This window comes from Vipera berus, assembly GCF_964194415.1.
Source record: "Vipera berus genome assembly, chromosome: 2".
In the NCBI taxonomy this organism is placed as follows: domain Eukaryota; kingdom Metazoa; phylum Chordata; class Lepidosauria; order Squamata; family Viperidae; genus Vipera; species Vipera berus.
This window is the reverse complement of record NC_138203.1, coordinates 287190311-287211030: the sequence shown is the minus strand read 5'-3', so window position 1 is coordinate 287211030 and position 20720 is coordinate 287190311. Positions and strand designations below refer to the sequence as shown.

The window sequence follows — 20720 nt, the reverse complement described above, 5'->3', positions numbered from 1 at the left end:
GGGTACAGGGCAAGGATGTCCTTTATCACCATTGGTATTTATACTCACTCTAGAGGTGTTAAATAGAAATATTAGACAAGAAAGTGGAATAAAAGGTATGAAAATAAAGAAAGAGTATAAATTACAGGCATTTGTTGATGACTCAGTGTTCATCCTTGAAGAACCACAAGAAACAGGACCCAAACTAATTGAGAAAATAGAAGAATATGGTGCAGTTGCAGGACTGAAAATAAACAAAGAGAAAACTAAAATATTAGTTAAAACTTTACAGACAAACAGAAAAGAGAATTTGCTAAGATGATGGGTATGCAGATCGGAAATAGTTAAATATTTAGGAGTTCAATTTATTTATTTATTTATTTATTTATTTATTTATTTATTTATTTATTTATTTATTTATTTATTTATTTGTATACCGCCCTTCTCCTGAAGGACTCAGGGCAGTGAACAGGGCAATACATATTGAAAAACAAGATACAAACAAAATGCCCACGAATAAGTTAAAACACATTAAAAATAGGTTAAAATAGATTAATAAAACCCAACCCCATCCCATCAGGCCAGGCCAGCTTGTTCGAAAAGTTAGGTTTTGAGATTGCGCCGGAAGGAGCGGAGGTCAGGCGCCATCTGGAGCTTGACCGGAAGATGGTTCCATAAATCCGGTGTGCCCACAGAGAACGCCCTCCCCCTGGGGGCCACCAGTCGACATTCTTTGACCGGTGGCACCCTGAGGAGGCCCTCTCTGTGGGAGCGTACTGGGCGGAGGGAAGTTGACGCCGGCCGCAGGTGCTCCCCAAGGTATTCCGGACCCATGCCATGTAGGGCTTTGTAGGTCATTACCAACACCTTGAAAGTCACCCGGAAGACAACTGGAAGCCAATGCAGCTCATGGAGCAGAGGTGTAACATGGGAGTGTCGGGAAACTCCCAACACAACTCTCGTGGCTGCATTCTGTACCAGCTGGAGCCTCCGAGTGGTCTTCAAGGGTAGCCCCATGTAGAGAGCGTTGCAGTAGTCCATACAAGAGGTCACGAGGGCGTGAGTGACCGTACGTAAGGCATCCCGGTCTAGATAGGGCCTCAACTGGCGCACCAGGCGAACTTGGGCCAATGCCCCCCTAGTCACAGCTACTATATGGTCTTCTAGAGAAAGCTGTGAATCTAGGAGGACTCCCAAGTTGTGAGCCCTATCTACGGGGGGTAATAACTCACCCCCTATAGAGAGAGATGGGATATCCTGAATATCCCGAGATGCCGGTACGCACAGCCACTCAGTCTTGTCAGGGTTGAGTCGAAGCCTGTTCCTCCCCATACAGACCCGAACCGCCTCCAGGCAGCGGGACATCATGTCGAGGGCATCACTGGGGTGGTTTGGGGTCTAAATGAAAAGCTGGGTATCATCAGCATACTGATGATACCCAACTCCAAAACCACGAATGATCTCACCCAGCGGTTTCATGTAGATGTTGAACAGGAGAGGCGATAGGACCGACCCCTGAGGGACTCCACAAGTGAGAGGCCTCGAGGTCGACCTCTGCCCCCCTGCCAACACCGACTGCGAGCGTCCCAGGAGATAGGAGGAGAACCACTGAAGGACCGTGCCTCCCACTCCCAGTCTCCTGAGACGCCGCAGCAAGATATCATGGTTGATGGTATCGAAAGCCGCTGAGAGGTCTAATAGGACTAGGACAGAGGAATATCCCCTGTCCCAAGCCCTCCAGAGATCATTCACCAGAGTGACCAATGCCGTCTCCGTGCTGTACCCGGCCCTGAAGCCCGATTGGTACGGGAATTAACAGCAAGATGTGTAAATATCAAAGAAGATAACTATGAAAAATTGAAAGCACAAATTAAAATAGTTTTGGGAAATTGGAAAAACCTACAACTGGATCGGGAGCTATATTATTAAGCATCGGTACTCTCGTGGGTGAAAGAATGGATTAATCTGAGGAACATAAGAGTGTTGACACTGGAAGGACATGATCTTCAATTGGGATGGCATGCATTTTTATGGTATGGGAAGAGTGAGATACATAGCTACTTCCAAAGACATTATATCAGGAATGCATTACTGCTAGTATGGACAAAAATGAAAGAACTACATTATTTGAAAATACCAGTCTGGTTATCTACAATGGAGATGTTAATACATCCGAATGTAATTAATATGGAAAAAAATATAAGATATAATGATATATTAAATGTAAAGAGGGAACTTAAAACTAAACAAGAACTTAATAGACTAGGGTTTGACCTATCATGGTGGCCACATTCCAGATATGATACATTCCAGATATTTATAAAAGACAGGAAGTTATATGGCTTTAATACAGAACCAATTGAATTGGGTCAGATTCTAATGGGGACAGATGAGAATTAATTAAAAGGATATATAATTATTTATTAAATACTAAATTGGAAGAACAGCCAAAAGAGACAATGGTAATATGGGCTAAAAATTTTGGCTGTACAACAGAATTAGGTAAATGGCAAAGACTGTGGGACAGAAACAATAAACTTACAATGTCAAGAGCATATAAAAAAAATCTTTATAAAATGTTGTACAGATGGCACCTTTCACCTGCTAGACTAGCAAATATGTATAAAGATAAATCTGCTAAATGTTGGATATGCCATCAAATACCAGGTTCGTATTACCACATGTGGTGGACATGTCCCAAAGCAAAAAAAATATTGGAACAAAATTCATGTATGGTTAAAAGCAATGATAAAACAACACATAGATTTAAAACCAGAGATATTCTTACTGGGCATGTTACCAGGAAATAATAATAAAGGTAATACTTACTTAGTTTTACATATTTTAACAGCAGCTATAATAGGGATGCGGTGGGTCAGTGGGTTAGGATGCTGAGCTTGTCGACTAGATGGTCGGCAGTTTGGCGGGTTGAATCCCGAGTGCCATGTAACAGAGTGAGCACCTGTTACTTGTCCAAGCTTCTGCCAACCTAGCAGTTCGAAAGCATGTAAAAATGCAAATAGAAAAATAGGGACCACTACGGTGGGAAGGTAACAGCGTTCCGTGCGCCCTTGGCATCTAGTCATGCCGGCCACATGACCACGGAGACGTCCTCGGACAAACGCTGGCTCTTCGGCTTTGAAATGGACATGAGCACTGGCCCCTAGAGTCGGAAACGACTAGCATGCATGTGCGGGGGAACATTTACCTTTACCTTTATAATAGTATATGCACAATTTTGGAAAAATGAAAAACTCCTACAGAGGAGAATATAATTAAAAAAATACTGGAATGTGCAGAAATGGATAGATTATCATTAAAAAAAAATTAAAAAGAAGAAACGGAATATTATATGACAGGGGACTTATTTTACCAATAGTTAGCTGATAAAAACAGAGGTTAGAAAATTTGAAATATGAGAATATGTGAATTATGTGAGCAAGATTTATAATGGATTACTAAATACTTTGATTGTTATATTACTAATGTTAATGTGGGTAATACTATTTTCAATATTTTTATTGCTATTTTTTAGTATATGATTGTATTTTGATAAGGTTATTATGAATGTGATGATTATTATATTTTAATACTGGTATACCTAGACAACACACTGTTCAATGTAGAAATGGAATTTTTAAAACAATAATAATAATATTTTTTTTAAAAAAATAGTCAAGTTCACATATGTCTCTTTACATACAGTATGATAAAATGCTCTGGTTGAATCCAGTTGCCCTCTTCTCTGGTGTCACCCACCTTCCTGAGTGGATATGGTCCCCTCTGGACAAGGAATACAATCATAACAGCATGCTGGTTCTTCTTCCCGAGCCCGTTTTACAAATCCAGGATGACAATTGTCCACACATTTGGACTCAGGCAGAGACTAAACAGAAAAACAGAATTCATTCCAAAATATCTGCTAAACATTTATGTATTAGATTTATTAAAATAAAATGAAACTGATTAAGAAAAAAACTTCTGAGCAGGAGGATCAGGTTTCTTCTGGACTAAATAAAATATTGCAAAGCCATTCCCCATTGGAAATAGTCCAAAACCTTGTTCCAGTTACGATATAAAGAAAAAAATACCTCACAAACTAGAGCTGTCAACCTCAAATGAAGTATTATTTAGTTATTATTTAGTTATGTCTGTACAAAAAAGCCAACACAGTGCTAGGCTGCATTAACAGAAAGATAGAATCAAGATCATGTGAAGTATTAATACCACTTTACAATGCTTTGGTAAGGCCACACTTGGAATACTGCATCCAGTTTTGGTCACTATGATGTAAAAAAGATGTTGAGATTCTAGAAAAGGTACAAAGAAGAGCAACAAAGATGATTGGGGGACTGGAGGCTAAAACATATAAGGAACGGTTGCTGGAATTGGGTATGTCTAGTTTAATGCCCCAAAGAAGAGGGAGTCAAACAATTTTCCAAAGTGCCTGAAGGCAGTACAAGAAGCAATGGATGGAAACTAATCAAGGAGAGAAGCAACCTAGAACTAAGGAGACTAACTTCCTGACAGTTAGAACAATTAACCAGTGAAACAATCTGCCTCCAGAAGTGGTGAATGCTCCAACACTGGAAGTTTTTAAGAAGAGACTGGACAGCCATTTGTCCGAAATGGTATAGAGTTTCCTGCCTGAGCAAGGGGTTGGACTAGATGACCTCCAAGGTCCCTTCCAAATGTATTATTATTATTATAAGATGACATGGAAAGAAAGATCCACATTTCTTTTTTACTTAAATTTAGAGAGTTCTTTGTTTCAAAAGGTAGCTGACAACCAAGATTAAAAATTGTATTCAATGGATTTTTTGATGGCTTACAAGCCAAAGACCAAAGCTAAGTAGCATTTCATTGCAAACTGACCCTCATTATTTCAAGTGTCAAGAAGGAGTTTTTTAGGGGGTGGGGTCAAAGTCATTTTCAGTCCTTCATTTTTCTAGATTAAGGCATTAACTCACATCAGAGAAGTGATTCTGATTCCATTTTAACTGAACACCTTGGATCACCTCCATAGCAACAGGAGGCCTATTACACTAACTCAGTGGGGTGAAACAGAGGCATGAATAACTCTGATCAGATCTGGGCTCTTTCACAATATCTGAGCCTGCTCTTTCGGGGGATGCTAACACCAACCATATAGACAGAGAAAAGTTGCCAATATTTTCAGCCACCTTGTTGAGCAACTTTAGCCGTGAAAGAGCATCTTGGTTGATAATAAGCCTCTGTCTTTCAAAACTCCCCAGTTGCTCTTTCATGGTGTCCTCCTTGAGGAAAAGCAACCAACTTATGATATTCAGATCTGCTGCTACGTTTCCACTTTGGTCCAAGTACAGCTTCTCCCAGGAAAGATTGCAAAACTCATTCTTCTCCAGAAAGGGATGGAACTAGAATTGAAACATCCAGGAATTTTGAAGGAAACTTGAAACGTATCAAAAGGGAAAGCAATTTTAAAGGTGAGCCAGTGAACAGGAGAAGTTCAGTCTCCCCTTCATTATTTGCCTAAATAGCAGTAGCACCTAGACTTATATACCACTCCACAGGGCTTTTGCAGCCCTCTCTAAGTGGCTAAGAGTCAGCACATTGTCCCCAACAATGTGGGCTCCCATTTTACCAAGTTTGGGTGGAAGGCTGAGTCAACCTTGAACTAGTCAGGATCGAACACCTGGCAGTGAACAGTGAGTTAGCCTTTGATACTGCATTCTACCACTGTGCCACCATGGCTAAATGCAAAGACCGAACAGCCTTTAGTCTGAAAAGTTTTAATTGGATTTCTGCAGTGAGGAAGAGTTGGGCTAAAGCAGGGGTGTCAAACTGCCGGCCCATGGGCCGGATGTGTCATGCGGAAGCTGTGCCCACCCCATTGCCGGCAATGGCAAAACCATCCCGATATGTTGCGCGACATCACATAACAAAGGGAGTTTGACATCTCTGGAGTAAAGGATTCCAGGTTCGACTGAAATTTATGAATATAAAATTCTATAATGCTAATTACAAACCCATAAGTACTAAATCTGGCTGCATCTTGGCCAAAACTGTTGGTCTTTTGTAGAACAAGGAAGTTCTACATCAGCATTGGATTTTTTTTCTTAGTAGGAATAGGTTTGATGGATCCTTATCAGGACCCCATACCTGCCATGGTTGTAGCCTTGGAGCTTCCAATCTTTCTATCTCCTCTTTTTTTGCCCTCCTAGATGTTGAGGAATATGCAGCATTCAAGACATGGGCCAGAGTCTTAACAACACTGTAAAAACGGTGGTCATTTTGGATCTGAATACTGTTCCTCTTTTCTTGCATGTCCAGTGGTGCTATCTGGGTGCATCGTCTCCGGCCCTTGACAGAAAGAACGTGCTTTGAAAAAGAACAATGAAAAGAATGCTCTTCGAATTTGGAATCCCAAAAAAGACTGGGTTGAAAGGCATCATCCTTTGGCCATTGTTTTTCCTGAAAAGCAAAGTTCCAAATACTATGGATATATTTGAAAAGTGTATGCCTTGGTATTTTCAATTTCTCCACGATTGTGGTGATCCAGACTTTCCCTTCAATGGGTCCTGGCAAACCTTCAAGTGTTAAATGGATATGGCGAATTCTATCCAAAAGGGAAACAAATTCTATGAAGTGAACAAAGACATTGACTTGTCTCCACTTAGAGATGGCATTTCTGAGAGGTTCTGTTGGTCTTGTCATTGAGAACTGTTGTGAGATAACAGCACAAATTCCATTTCTGACAAGCATAGGAGTGAAAGTTCTCATGAAATTCTCTCCCTCCTCTGTGTCTGGTGGAAAGAGGCCAATCAAAGTCCATCTGAAATGGAGGAGTAGTTGGAGAATTCCTGGGTACTGGAACCCATTTTGGGGGAACATCTGATGGAAAAAGGGGATTTGTCTTTTATCACACAGAGTCTCTGAAACAATTCCATAACTGATCTGAAAAAACAGCAAAGATTGGTGTATTATATTTAAGCCAGAGGAAGTCCAAAATGTAAGCTTTTAACACATCCAGTGTGGCTCTCATGAACATATTAGACTAGTTTATTGTTATTAGCCATTAGACCATATCAAGTTAAGGAATACAAAATTAAGAAGATTGAATTTAATCCTGTATTTAATCTGGGGACTAAGATAGTGACTTCTCCCTTTTCTTATGAAATTGACATTCCGATAATAGATGTATATGTCTTCAATCTCTAGAGCACTGCAAATGCAAATCAGTTCATTTTTATTGTTTACCTTGCAATTGTAATTTTTATTTAATATATATCACACAAGGAAAAATAGAAATAGGAAATTAAGGGAGGGAAAAGGAGAGGGGAAGGGAAGGTGTGCGGTACAAGGGAAAAATGGAAAATAAAGATATTGATTTCTGATTCTTTTGAACACAGTACAAGATAAAAACACTCCAACTTCAGCTTTTTGTTTTTACACATTAATATATAACTATCCATTTCTATAGTGACAAATCTAATTGACAAAATCAACATTTCATTTTTTTCCCCAACAAGCAAGAAATCCAGAAGTGGTATCCAAATGAAAAACATACTGAAATATATTCTCCTCTTTGAATAGGATGATCAATTTAACCATTCCTGTTTTATCTTCCTTGCTCTGGGAATACTATGTATTTCTGTATGAACATAATAATTTTTGTAAACTATCACCATTTTTATTAACAAAGTTAACTATGTACTTTCAAATTCTTCAAACTTCCTGGAAAAAGTACTCTTTTTTTCTTTTCAACCTTTAAAAAAAATTGCTAAACTTTCTGTAAATATTTTTCTAGAATCAAAACTTTCTGATAAAGGAGGTCATTTTTAGAGACTTGCTTAAACGTTTTATATTTAATGTTGTGTCCAGCTTCTCAAGTCTTGCTTGATTAAATGTTTAGGCCTCCTCCCCACTGTGGATCCCAATCCCTAAGCATGGGATCACATAGGCCATGATGAAAAGCAGCTCATGAAGTCCATAGAAAAGATATAATTGACTCTATTACCCACCTACCACCACCCTGCTCACTTTACCAGATAAACACACAAACACAAACCTGTGGGACTTTGTAGGTGCCCACTAATGTTGACATCTGAATGGATATGTCATCAAGAGCTCCATCAAGAAAAGTCAAAAGATTGTCCTTCTTTCCACAGCTGTAGTTGGGAACATTGGCTTCTCCAGTTGAGAGCATGTCCAGCAAGGCATCTGAAGTGCCAAGTGTGTTCATATAATTGTCATGGATATTGTAGCCAAGTGTGAGATTGTACAAAAGCTGAGAATTTTTGTTGATTTGTTGAATGGCAAAAATGAAGCGTAGGATTCTTGATGGTTCAGTAGATATACTGATATAAAAGGGGGAAAATGACATTGCCATAGGTGTATACTATAGGCTGCCCAACCAAACAGGAAATAATGAACTTTTTGCTAGTCAGTTAACTAAGGTATGTAGAAAGCACATCACAATAGTAACGGGGGACTTTAATTACCCTGACATCAACTGGTAGACAAACTCTGCACCAAGTGGAAGATCAAACAGATTCCTGACAAACTAGCAGACAACTTTGTCTCCCAAAAAGTAGAGAAGGGAACTAAGGAATTAGCCATATTGGATCTAATTCTCACTAACAGAGATGAAATGATAGAAGGTGTTGAAGCCACGGAAACCTTGGGGGGAAGTGATCATGCAATATTGGAATTCAACATTCTGGAAGCACAAGCAATAGAACAAGTCAAACTGGAGTCTTAGACTTTAAGAGAGCTAATTTCAATAGGGGGACTGGAGGTTAAAACATATAGGGAACGGTTGCTGGAATTGGGTATGTGTAGTTTAATGAAGAGAAGGGTGAGGGGGGACATGATAGCAGTGTTCCAATATCTCAGGGGCTACCACAAAGAAGAGGGAGCCAAGCTATTCTCCAAAGCACCTGAAAGCAGGACAAGAAGCAATGGATGGAAACTAGTCAAGGAGAGAAGCAACCTAGAACTAAGGAGAAACTTCCTGACAGTTAGAACAACTAACCAGTGGAACAACCTGCCTCCAGAATTGGTGAATGCTCCAACACGGGAAGTTTTTAAGAAGAGACTGGACAGCCATTTGTCTGAAATGGTATAGGGTTTCCTGCCTGAGCAGGGGGTTGGACTAGATGACCTCCAAGGTCCCTTCCAACTTATTATTATTATTATTATTAATAATAATATTAATATTAATATTATTATTAACTTAGAGGGAGTTTGGGAAGGATTCCATGGATGAGAATTCTAAAGGGGAAAACAACTCAAGAAGCTTGGAAAATTTTGAAATGTGAGATAATAAAAGCCCAGTCTAACACAATAACAACAAAAAAGAAAAGTAACAACTCTCAAAAGAAACCAGCATGGCTACGTAAAGAACTCTCTGATAAACTGAAAGATAAAAAGGACAAGTATAAAAAGTGGAAAGAGGGAGACATAACTAAGGCAGAATATCAGCAAATAGCCCGTGCCTGCAAAGATGAGGTGAGGAAAGCTAAGGCTCAAAATGATTGGTCCATTAGTGGGGGAAAGCTAAGGAAATGATTGGTCCATTAGTGGGGGAAAGTGGCAAGAAGGTGACAAGAAAGCAGAACTATTTAACTCATTTTTTGCATCTGTCTTTATGCAAAGGGAAAAAAACAGACCAACCTATCAAAAACAGTGCCATAAAAAACAGATTAGAAACACAAGTTAAGATAGGCAAGAAAATGTTAAGTGAGCACCTGTTCAGTCTAGACGAGTTCAAATCACCAGGACCAGATGGATTACACCCCAAGGTTCTCAAGGAATTGGCAGATGGCGGTGCCTGGAATGGCTGCGGCTGCATTGGCTCTTGAAGGCGAATAGTTTTGGGAGGGATAGTAAGGGCTATAGGCCACATGAACAGGAAGATTTTAATGTGTTTGAGCAACATGGTGGAACTAAGGTAACATACGACATACGACCGACAATCTTTGCTGGCATGACGAGTTTCTAGTTGTTTCGGAACTGTTGGTGAGACCGTTAAAAGTCGTTGGCGCTTTTTGAATTTGTTCTACCAGCAGCAAGATCTGACTGCTGGCCTAGTGATGGATTGTATTGCAAATCAGGGCTGTTTCCAGAGGAGGCAGAGGAGGAGAGGACCTGGAGCTTATGGAGCAAAGGAACTGGATGAGGCTGTTGGCAGGCCCAGAGGAAAAGAGAGAGGCTTTTGGAGAAGTTGGTGGCATCAGCAGCGTGCTCCAGGGGCGAAAAGAAGCAAGGCCTCTTTAAGGAAAGGGTGGAAGAGTCAGGATCAGAAAAAGGAAAGAAGGCGAGGTTGTCAGAATACAAGCTAACTTGAGGGCTAATCCACATGGAGCCCCATTTCCATCTGTCCTGTTTGCCATCGTTCACTCCCTAGAGACTAAAATGGACAATGTGAAATTTGAGCGGGCCATGAACAAGGAGTATATATCGGAGGTGGTGACCCTTTGAGAGCTGTATGCAATGAAATTTCACTTTGATGTTTGCCGATTGGTGTACATTCAAAGTGACAATAAAGTTATCATCAGATGTAATCTCAGAACCACTGAAGTATACTTTTCAAAGCTCCTGGAGCACTGGGGAACTACCACAGGACTGGAAGAGAGCTGATGTAGTTCCCATCTTCAAAAAAGGGGGAAAAATAGATCCAGGAAATTACACACCTATCAGCCTGATCTCAATACCTGGGAAGATTCTGGAAAAGATAATCAAACAACGAATCAGAGAACAACTAGATGCAAACAAAGTCATTACTAAAAGCCAATATGGGTTTGTCAAAAACAGATCATGCCAGACAAATCTTATTACATTCTTTGACCAAGTGACAAAATTAGTGGACCAGAGGAATGCTGTGGATATAATTTACTTGGACTTCAGTAAGGCATTTGATAAAGTAGAACACAACCTACTACTTGATAAGATAAAATAATGTGGGTTAGACAGCATCACCACCAGATGGATTTGTAGCTGGCTGAAAGGCCGTGCTCAGTGTTTGGTCCTCAATGGAACTGCATATACATGGAAGGAAGTGTGTAGTGGAGTGCCCCAGGGCTCTGTTCTGGGCCCAGTGCTCTCAATATCTTCATCAACAATTTGAATGATGGGATAGATGGGGAACTCATAAAATTTGCAGACAACACCAAGCTGGCAGGAATAGCTAATACTCCAGAAGACAGGCTTAAGATACAGGAGGATCTGGACGACTTGAACACGGGGTACTATATAATAAAATGAAATTCAGTGGTGAAAAAAGTAAGGCTTTACATTTAGGCAGGAAAAAACAAATGCACAGGTATAGTATAAGTGGTACCTTGCTCAATAGTAGTTACTGTGAGAGAGATCTTGCAGTCCTAGTGGACAATCACTTAAATATGAGCCAGCAGTGTGCTACAGCTGCCAAAAAAGCCAACACAGTGCTAGGTTGCATTAACAGAGGGGTAGAATCAAGATCACATGAAGTATTAATACCACATTACAATGCCTTGGTATGGCCACACCTGAAATACTGCATCCAGTTTTGGTCACCACGATGTAAAAATGATGTTGAGAGTCTAGAAAGAGTACAGAGAAGAGCAACAAAGATGATTGGGGGACTGCAGGCTAAAACATATAGGGAACGGTTGCTGGAATTGGGTATGTGTAGTTTAACGAAGAGAAGTACAAGAAGGGAAATGATAGCAGTGTTCCAATATCTCAGGGGCTGCCACAAAGAAGAGGGAGTCAAGCTATTCTCCAAAGCACCTGAAAGCAGGACAAGAAGCAACGGATGGAAACTAGTCAAGAAGAGAAGCAACCTAGAACTAAGGAGAAACTTCCTGATAGAACAATTAATCAGTGGAACAACTTGCCTCCAGATTATTACTTTTATTACTATTACTACTACTACTACTACTACTACTACTACTACTAATATTGTATACATATGCATGGCAAGAAAAATGTATCGTCTGAGTTTACCAGATGGATGGCATAGGGAACAAAGCTGTTACAGAATCTAGTAGTTCTGTTATAAATACTTCAAAACCTCCTCCCAGAGGGGAGTAACAGAAAGAGACCGTGAAGTGGGTGTGTGGGGTCTCTAACAATTCTTTGAGCTCTATGCATTTAGTGCTTATAAGCAGTTGTGATTAACTCAGGATTGTACAGAGATGGGAAAATAATTTGGACTTGGGGTGAGGGGGTTCCTCCATCCTTGGATTGGGGTCCCTTAAAATAAAACATTAAAAGAAGCCATGGAAATCCAAATGATTCAAGAAATTAGACAATACAGCAGTAACTGAAAGAAGAGTGTTAGGACCGCAAATGGAGGAAATGCAACTCCATCACGCTGAATGACTTACCAGAGAGATTGATTATAAGGAGCTGTGTTGAAAGATACTGTTATAGGGGATGTTATTGTGGCAGAGGAGACTATACTAATGAGATGGTCTCCTGGCCTGTAATAGTTCCATTGTTTTTTCCCATCCTGCTGCTCCAAATTCAGCAGGCATTTCTTTCTAAGCTTGCCAAAGACTGGCTGAAACATCAGCAGCAGCAGAAGCAGAAGAAGGTCCATAATTCATGGGGCTGAATCAATCCCCTTCCTGTTTCTAAACGAGAACAAGAGTTCAACAAATTCAAAGCACGTTCAAAAGATGAAACTGAGAGTGACTTTCTTGATTGAGAGAAAGATAAAAGAACTTCACCTGGAAAGGAGAGAAAGGTATTTGCACCACACAGAATGTGACCTGAGACATTGATCCTTTCCTGATGCAAGATCCCTTGCATGTTGCTTCAGTTTGATGTTTACATCAAAGGCAATCTCTGGAGAACTATCAGGAGACACCTGAAAGACCAGGATTTAATAATTACTGTAAGAAGCAACTTCTCTGAGGACTCTGAACTACTTCTGGGCCTCCATGTGCAGAGGAGAAGATGGAAAAAAGCATGTTAATGAAAAATCACAGATACACCCTAGAGGGCATTGGTCTGAGGTTGTTGGAATAGAATAGAATAGAATAGAATAGAATAGAATAGAATAGAATAGAATAGAATAGAATAGAATAGAATAGAATAGAATAGAATAGAATAGAATAGAATAGAATAGAATAGAATAGAATAGAATAACAACAACAACAACAACAAGTTGGAAGTGACCTTGGAGATCATCTAGTCTAATAATAATAATAATAATAATAATAATAATAATAATAATAATAATAATAATAATAATAATAATAATAATAATAATAATAATAATAATAATAATAATAATATTGGAAGGGACCTTGGAGGTCTTCTAGTCCAGCCCCCTGCTCAAGCAGGAAACCCTATACCATTTCAGGCAAATGGCTGTCCAGTCTCCTCTTAAAAACTTCCAGTGTTGGAGCATTCACCACCTCTGGAGGCAGGTTGTTCCACTGGTTAATTGTTCTAACTGTCAGGAAGTTTCTCCTTAGTTCTAGGTTGCTTCTCTCCTTGACTAGTTTCCATCCATTACTTCTTGTCATGCCATCAGGTGCTTTGGAGAATAGCTTGGCTCCCTCTTCTTTAGGGCAGCCCCTGAGATACTGGAACACTGCTATCATGTCACCCCTCACCCTTCTCTTCCTTACACTACACATACCCAATTCCAGCAACCGTTCCCTATATTTTTTAGCCTCCAGTCCCCCAATCATCTTTGTTGCTCTTCTCTGTACCCTTTCTAGAGTCTCAACATCTTTTTTACATCGTGGTGACCAAAACTGGATGCAGTATTCCAGGTTTGGCCTTACCAAGGCATTGTAAACTGGTATTAGTAGTACTTCACTTGATCTTGATTCTATCCCTCTGTTAATGCAGCCTAGCACTGTGTTGGCTTTTTTGGCAGCTGCAGCACACTGCTGGCTCATATTGAAGTGATTGTCTACTAGGACTCCGAGATCACTCTCACAGTTGCTACTATTGAGCAAAGTACCACCTATACTCTACCTTTGCATTTGATTTTTCTTGCCTAAATATAGAACCTTACTTTTTTCACCATTGAATTTTGTTTTCTTAGATAGAATAGAATAGAATAATAACTTCATTGTCACTTTAAATGTACACTAAGAGTATACATTAAAATGAGATTTCATTGCATACAGCTCTCAAAGGATAACCACCTCCAATATACACTGCATAAATAAAAGAAAAAATAAATAAAATAAATTTTGCATACACACAGAGAGAGAGAGAGAGAGTGAGTGAGTGAGAGAGAGAGAAACGACACAGTCTTGTTTGGATGTATACATAAACATGGCAAGAAAAATGAATCTTGTGAGATTCCCAGACGGATGGCATAGGGAACCAAGCTTTTTACAGAACCTTGTAGTCCTTGTAGAAATACTTCAAAAAGTCATCCTAGATGGGGGCAACAGAAACAGACCGTGAAGTTGGTGTGTGGGGTCGCTAATAATGCTTGGAAGTCTAAGCACATATGAGCACTTATAAGCAGTGTCCTAAATAATGGGAAGCGAGTTTCCTATAATCTCAGCTGTCCTTACCATTCTCTGTATGGTTGTGGTCCTGAAAGGAAGTTTCAGGACATAACTAGAAAGTGATTCTGAAGGAAGATAGTTTGACACCCAGAAAACTGGGTGTTGTCCTTCAATGTAGTCTCTTGTCTCCAGAGACTCCTGTGGAAGGTCACCCAGAACTATAGAGTTTGGTGCCATCCTAGGTTGATGACACTTAACTCTAGTGCTGCCTGTCTTCTAATTCCAGGAATTACAGATTCCAAGAAATCTGTAATCTTGAACCCTTCCTAATGTTAAGACAAGGGCCTATTTGTGATTTAGAATAGACTAGAACTAGAGCTGTTCCACTGGTTGATTGTCCTTACTGTCAGGAAGTTTCTCCTTAATTCCAGGTTTCTTCTCTCTCTTAATTTCCAACCATTGTTTCTTGTCCTGCTTTGGTCCTTTGGTGAACAACGTGACTCCCTCTTCTTTGTGGCAGCCCCTCAAGTACTGGAATACTGCTATCATGTCTCCCCTCTTTCTTCTTTTCTTTAGACTTAGTCAAACCCAAGTCCTGCAGCTGTTCTTTGTATATTTTAGTCTCCAGGCCTTGGATCATCTTAGTTGCTCTTCTCTGAATTTTTTCCAAGGTCTCAACATCTTTTTTGTGATATGGTGACCAAAATTGGCTGCAGTATTCCCGGTGTGGTCTTACTAGGGTTTTATAAAGTGGGAGTAATGCTTTGTGTAATCTTGATTCTATGCCTCTGTTTATATAACCCAGGATTGTATTAGCTGTTTTGGCTGCTGCTGCACACTACTGGCTCATAGTCAAGTGATCATCCACTACGACTCCAAGGACTCCTATTTACTTTTCCATTAAATCTCCATATATTAATCCCAAATTGGAAGTGATTTTAATGTTGCTCATGCAAAAGAGGAATTTCATTTCCCCTCTGTTCTAGAAATATGAATTTTGGGCTGATATTTCAGACTAAGGGACAGGAAATTGACAGACAGACAACCTCAAAGATGCTTTTTAAAGAGGCAACTGGACTGTTTTGTTTTTCTTAGAAGACGTTTTGCTTCTCACCCAAGAAGCTTCTTCAGCTCTGAGAGAAGCGAAATGTCTTCAGAGAAAAACAGGAAAGTCCAGTTGCCTCTTGAAAAATCACCTTTGGTCAAACTATGACCTGGATGACTGAGAATCTCCATAAAGGACAGTCAGACAACTGTATCATTGGGTAAATATGGAATAAGTATTGGGTGGATAGATGTTATTTTTTATTTTACACTCACCCTTGTAAGATCCCGAGAACGTTTATATTTTGAAGTGTCTTTGTTTATTAAACAAACAGTGGACTGTGAGGTCTACAGCTAAGATGGTAGCAATGTCCACAGCATGGTCAATGGTGAGACCCGATTTCTTGCTACATCAATCCAGAATATGATTTGGGGCAACTTGTTGGGTAGATGCTCTTCTGCTTGTTGGGTAGATGCTCTTCACATTCCTTTGACATTCCCATCTTTGAGGATGTGTTTGACCTTCCCTTCTTAAGCCTTCCAGGCACTTTGAAGATGCAGTTGGGAATCCCTGTGTTCCTGGTTTATCATGGTTGATTGTTGAGGGATTCTGTTTCATATCGGGATGGGGGGGTTATGTTTATATGTACATCCTGTTCTAGAAGGGAGAGCTCCCAGTGAGTGAGGGGGGGAAGTTGAGGTAATAGGTAGATTCATCCTGACAGTGAGGGACAGAGAATCGCCCATCTCTCTCTGGTCCACTACTTGAAACTTGTCTTACTCTAGTTATCAACTCTAGTTTCCCACAAGAAAATCTGGTTAGTTAACAATAGCTTTCCATACACCCCGCCCACTGAGTGTTCATGCTGGCCAATCACATTTCTTTGGTTTGTTATGAGAAAGGTCCACTTCTCCATCAGACACCTATTTTTGTGACCTTGGTTCTCGCGGTCTATAGATGGCTTCTTAAAAATCCCATTTCTTTCCCAAACTTCTCCTCCTCCCTGTTTCTGTGGCAAGTTGAGTAGTGACAGAAGTTAGCAAGCATCTTAGCAATTCAATTCTTTTTTTACACATTTTATTAAGTACAGAAAAAAATAATTAAAAACATTGAACGTAGTATATCATCTTTGCCTGATCATTCCACATTGGTAACCTTGCATGTGGTACATAAGAAAATACATATTACAATTCAATTCTGATAGCCCCGTTACCAGATTTTTGGTCGCTGTGGGTTCTGGCTGTGGCTTTTGAATGCCATGTTGATGTATAAGAAAGATGCCCTGATCATGATGTTATCTGTCATGTCTCACTGAAGTCTGGTTGTTCCCAGAGTAGAGGCATTCCCTTCTTGGTTTGAAATGTGGCCACCCTGATTTGTCGTTTCACCCCAGGCAAGAGCCCTAGAAGTGGGGGTTAAAACCCCTTAGAAGCTCCACCATCCAAATTATTGGAGGCGAGGTCATTTGATGGAAGTTGGACTTAAGGAAACTAATGGCTGCTGGTGGAATTGCTCTCCCTGCTGCCCATTTCCAAACATCTTTTCATTCCCAGGCTCTAAACTGGACCAAGTTCTTCAAGGCGTCATTGAGCTAAAAAGATACAGGATGCTTCCAGTTCATGTTATCTGATATACAAAGGAAAGAAATAACATTATGGACCACTGCAGGAAATTAGTTTCATCATTTACTAGAAAGAGGAATCTGAAAAAAGGAACTGGGCTAGGTTGGGGAAGAGGGAACAGGTTTGGCAACAGGCAAACTGTGCACTCTGGAGAAAAAGCCAGGGCTTCAGGATCAAATTCTATCAAAACTGAAGGAATTACTTTGTAGTCAGGTAAATTTTGGATCGGGTTTTTTTTCCTGAACATCAACAGAGGAAAAACTGGGAGATCCAGGGAGTTGGGCAGCATATATAAAATACAGAATAACAGAGTTGGAAGAGACCTTGTAAGTCTTCTAGTCTATCCCCCTGCTCAAGCAAGAGACCTATAACATTCCAGACAAATGGGTGTCCAATCTTTTCTTATAAGCAGCCATGACTTTTGGAGGGAAGCAATTCCACTGGTTAATTGTTCTAACTGTCAGGAAGTTTCTCCTTAGTTCTAGGTTGCTTCTCTCCTTGACTAGTTTCCATCCGTTGCTTCTTGTCCTGCTTTCAGGTGATTTGGAGAATAGCTTGACTCCCTCTTCTTTGTGGCAACCCCTAAGATATTGGAACACTGCTATCATGTCACCCCTCACCCTTCTCTTCGGTAAACTAGACATACCCAATTCCAGCAACCGTTCCTTATATGTTTTAGCCTCCGGTCCCCTAATCATCTTTGTTGCTCTTCTCTGTACTCTTTCTAGACTCTCGACATCTTTTTTACATTGTGGTGACCAAAACTGGATGCGGTATTCCAAATGTGTCCTTACCAATTGTCTATAAAGATTGAATGTTAAAATAACCAGGATATGTATAAACTAAAAAAATTATTGATAAATATAAGAAAGTTATTTTTATTTAATTGATATAATAAGAATTGTATTAGTTTAAACATGAGACAGTAAATATTAAGGGGAAAAGAGAGGAAATACTTAATGTAGTAGTTTGAGACTTGTACTAAAGATATTTGTATGTTATTGAATTATCGATTAACTCAGCCTCCACGTTGCTTTTAAAATATTTAAATGTAAAATTAGAAAATCAATAGAACTTTTTTTTTTAAAAAAAGGAAATTCCTTAGGTTGACCAAATCAATAAATTTGCCTTGAAATATCATCATCATTTCCCCCATTCGTTCTCCAGAAGAACCAAAAGGATTCTCATGTTCCTCAGAGATGTACTGTTCAGTTGCTTTCTTTCTTTGGACTTTGGGGTAGGTTTTTTCCCCATCTTTGGATTTGGGTCTCTTAAAATAAGACACAAGAAGACTTTACATTGCAAAGTTTTATAGGAGATTATGGACAGGGCTCACCCGGTGTCCAGTTCTATTGAACATGGAACCCCCTGTAGCCTGACCCTGAGTCTTAGCTTTTCTTTGAGAGGGCGATGGGCTCCTGTTTTAAAAATGTTCCTCCTCCTGGAGCAGTATCTGACCCTGTTTTGCCCTGAGGCCCATTTACCTCTCCTGGGAATGTCTTCAGCTTGAGGTTCCCTCTGGTGACCTTTACAGACAATGATGATGTGCCCCTGTTTGCCACAGGCTCGACACACTGCAGTGCGCAACCTGCACTCTGATCGCTGATGCTGTTCTCCACAGCCGGCACAGCTAGAGAAGAATGGCCACTACCATCTGGCCTTGTCAGATAGCCACTACCTTCTTCTTGGTGTTCTGTACCAGCCTGCTACCGGCCCTGCAACAAAAGCAGGTATGACCCCTTTACAAACGGCAAGAGGCTGGAATAACGTCTGCCACATTTATTACTACAAAAACAAACAAGACACGAACCAAGATACAGGAGCTTTGAAACACTATCCGAGCGGTTGCTTTCAGCAAACCAGCCCTCCCCACACATTCCCTTTATAAAGAGTTCAGGGCATGGCTTCTCTCTCCCTCCTTCCGAGAAGCCCCATTGCCTTCCTCTGTTTACTCCTACTTGACTGCCTCCTGCGTCGGGCGTCCTTGAACAGGGCCAGCTGTGGGTCATCTTCATCCACACTGTCAGGCTCACACAGCTGGGTCTCCATGGTGACCAAGTGGGAGGGGCCTGCCTGAGGGCAATCATCAGCAAGATCTTCAACCCCCTCAGCAAGGTCTTCAACACCCCCCTCCTCCTCTGAGTCGTCCGACCCAACTGCCGAACCCACAGGCTGACCCTGAATCACAACACTTGGTAGCTTCTGCACCCGGTCGATCTCATCATCTTTGTCTGGGTTGTTTGTTCTATTTGTGGCTTCATGGTGAACAGCTGTCTGGCTGAGGGGAGTCTTCAGAGGTCATAGAGCCTTCACTGCTCCACCAGCGGCCTCTTCTGCCAACACCTCTTTTAATGCATCCTGTAATGTCAAGGCTTCCTTTGCAAACAGCCTCTGCTGTAAGTCTCTGTTTCTCAGGCCACATACGAGTTGGTCCCTGAGCTGATCCTCTAAATCTTGGAATTCACAGAGTCTGGATGCCTGCCTTAGGGCATCCATGAATTCAGCTGCTGACTCCCCAGGCTGTTGTTGTCTTGTTCGAATGCATGCTGCCAAGCAATAATGGACAGCCGGGTTCAAAATGTTCTTTAGCCTCCTCTTTAGATCAGCGTAGGTGACTGATTCTAAGCTGGCTGCGGCTATCAGCTTCTCTGTGATGTCAAAGGTTGCCTGCCCATATATGCAGAGCAGGATTGCAGCCTTCAGTCCATTGTCTCTCACCTGGTTGGCCTGCAGGTAATTCTCCACCCTGGAGACGTAGGAGCTCCATTGTTCAGGGTGAGAAACATCAAATTTGTTCAGCTTGCCCACTTTGGCCATACCTGACACTCAGGTCTGGGTCAGATGCCTTCTGCTGTTAAGGAGTTGCTGTGTGAATCCTGGGGACGGATCCCTCAGGAAGACTGCCTCCAGGGTGGCTTACTGGCAGGCAGCTTCCAGTGTGGCTTACTGGCAGGCAGGCTGGGGACGTAGTCCCTACCAGGGCTCTTGTGCCTGGTGTCACACCCAAGTGACTTCTGGCTCAAGTGCTTCAGCTCTTCTTTAGCAGCATCCCACCTTCGTCACCAATGTTAAATGTTAAGTTCAATGAGGCATTGATCAGACCGAAGGTTAAAGCAACAGCTCTTTATTGAAGTAACACAGAAGTGGCTCTAACAGCCACTTAGTTTCTATTTATATCAGACTGCCACTAGGTGGCAGCCAATGAATTTAAAGCAACATTTCCTGCTCAAAGTGCAGGCTTGTAGCTAACATGAAAACAGTTAGAGACTTGATTTAAACATATTCAGCTAACAACTTATAACTGCCATTAGAATTTGGGTCAATACACAACACTAACCATAAATGCTGCATATTATCAGTGTCCAAGAAGACCGAGAAATTCTTGGACGGTAGGAAGAAACAGCCACAATACAATGAAGAAAGAAGACACAACCAACCTCAGATATTTCTACTGAATTTGAGAATAAATGTGATTGCAGGATGAGTTCTCTTTGTGAAGAGGAACTCATTGCAACTTTCCATTTTAAGATGGTAAAAACAGGTCTTCTGGATCAGGCCACAGCCACCCTCATCTCCCAGAGACCACACAGATACTTCTGGAGTATCCACAAGGAAAAATGGACA

At 40.8% G+C, this 20720-nt stretch overlaps 1 protein-coding gene across 1 annotated transcript in view; it reads left to right on the top strand.

The window, feature by feature from the left end:
• LOC308661727 (zinc finger protein 24-like) overlaps positions 1-20720 on the top strand; it is a 765670-nt gene that overhangs the window by 735120 nt on the left and 9830 nt on the right. The gene's annotated exons all lie outside the window — the stretch shown is intronic.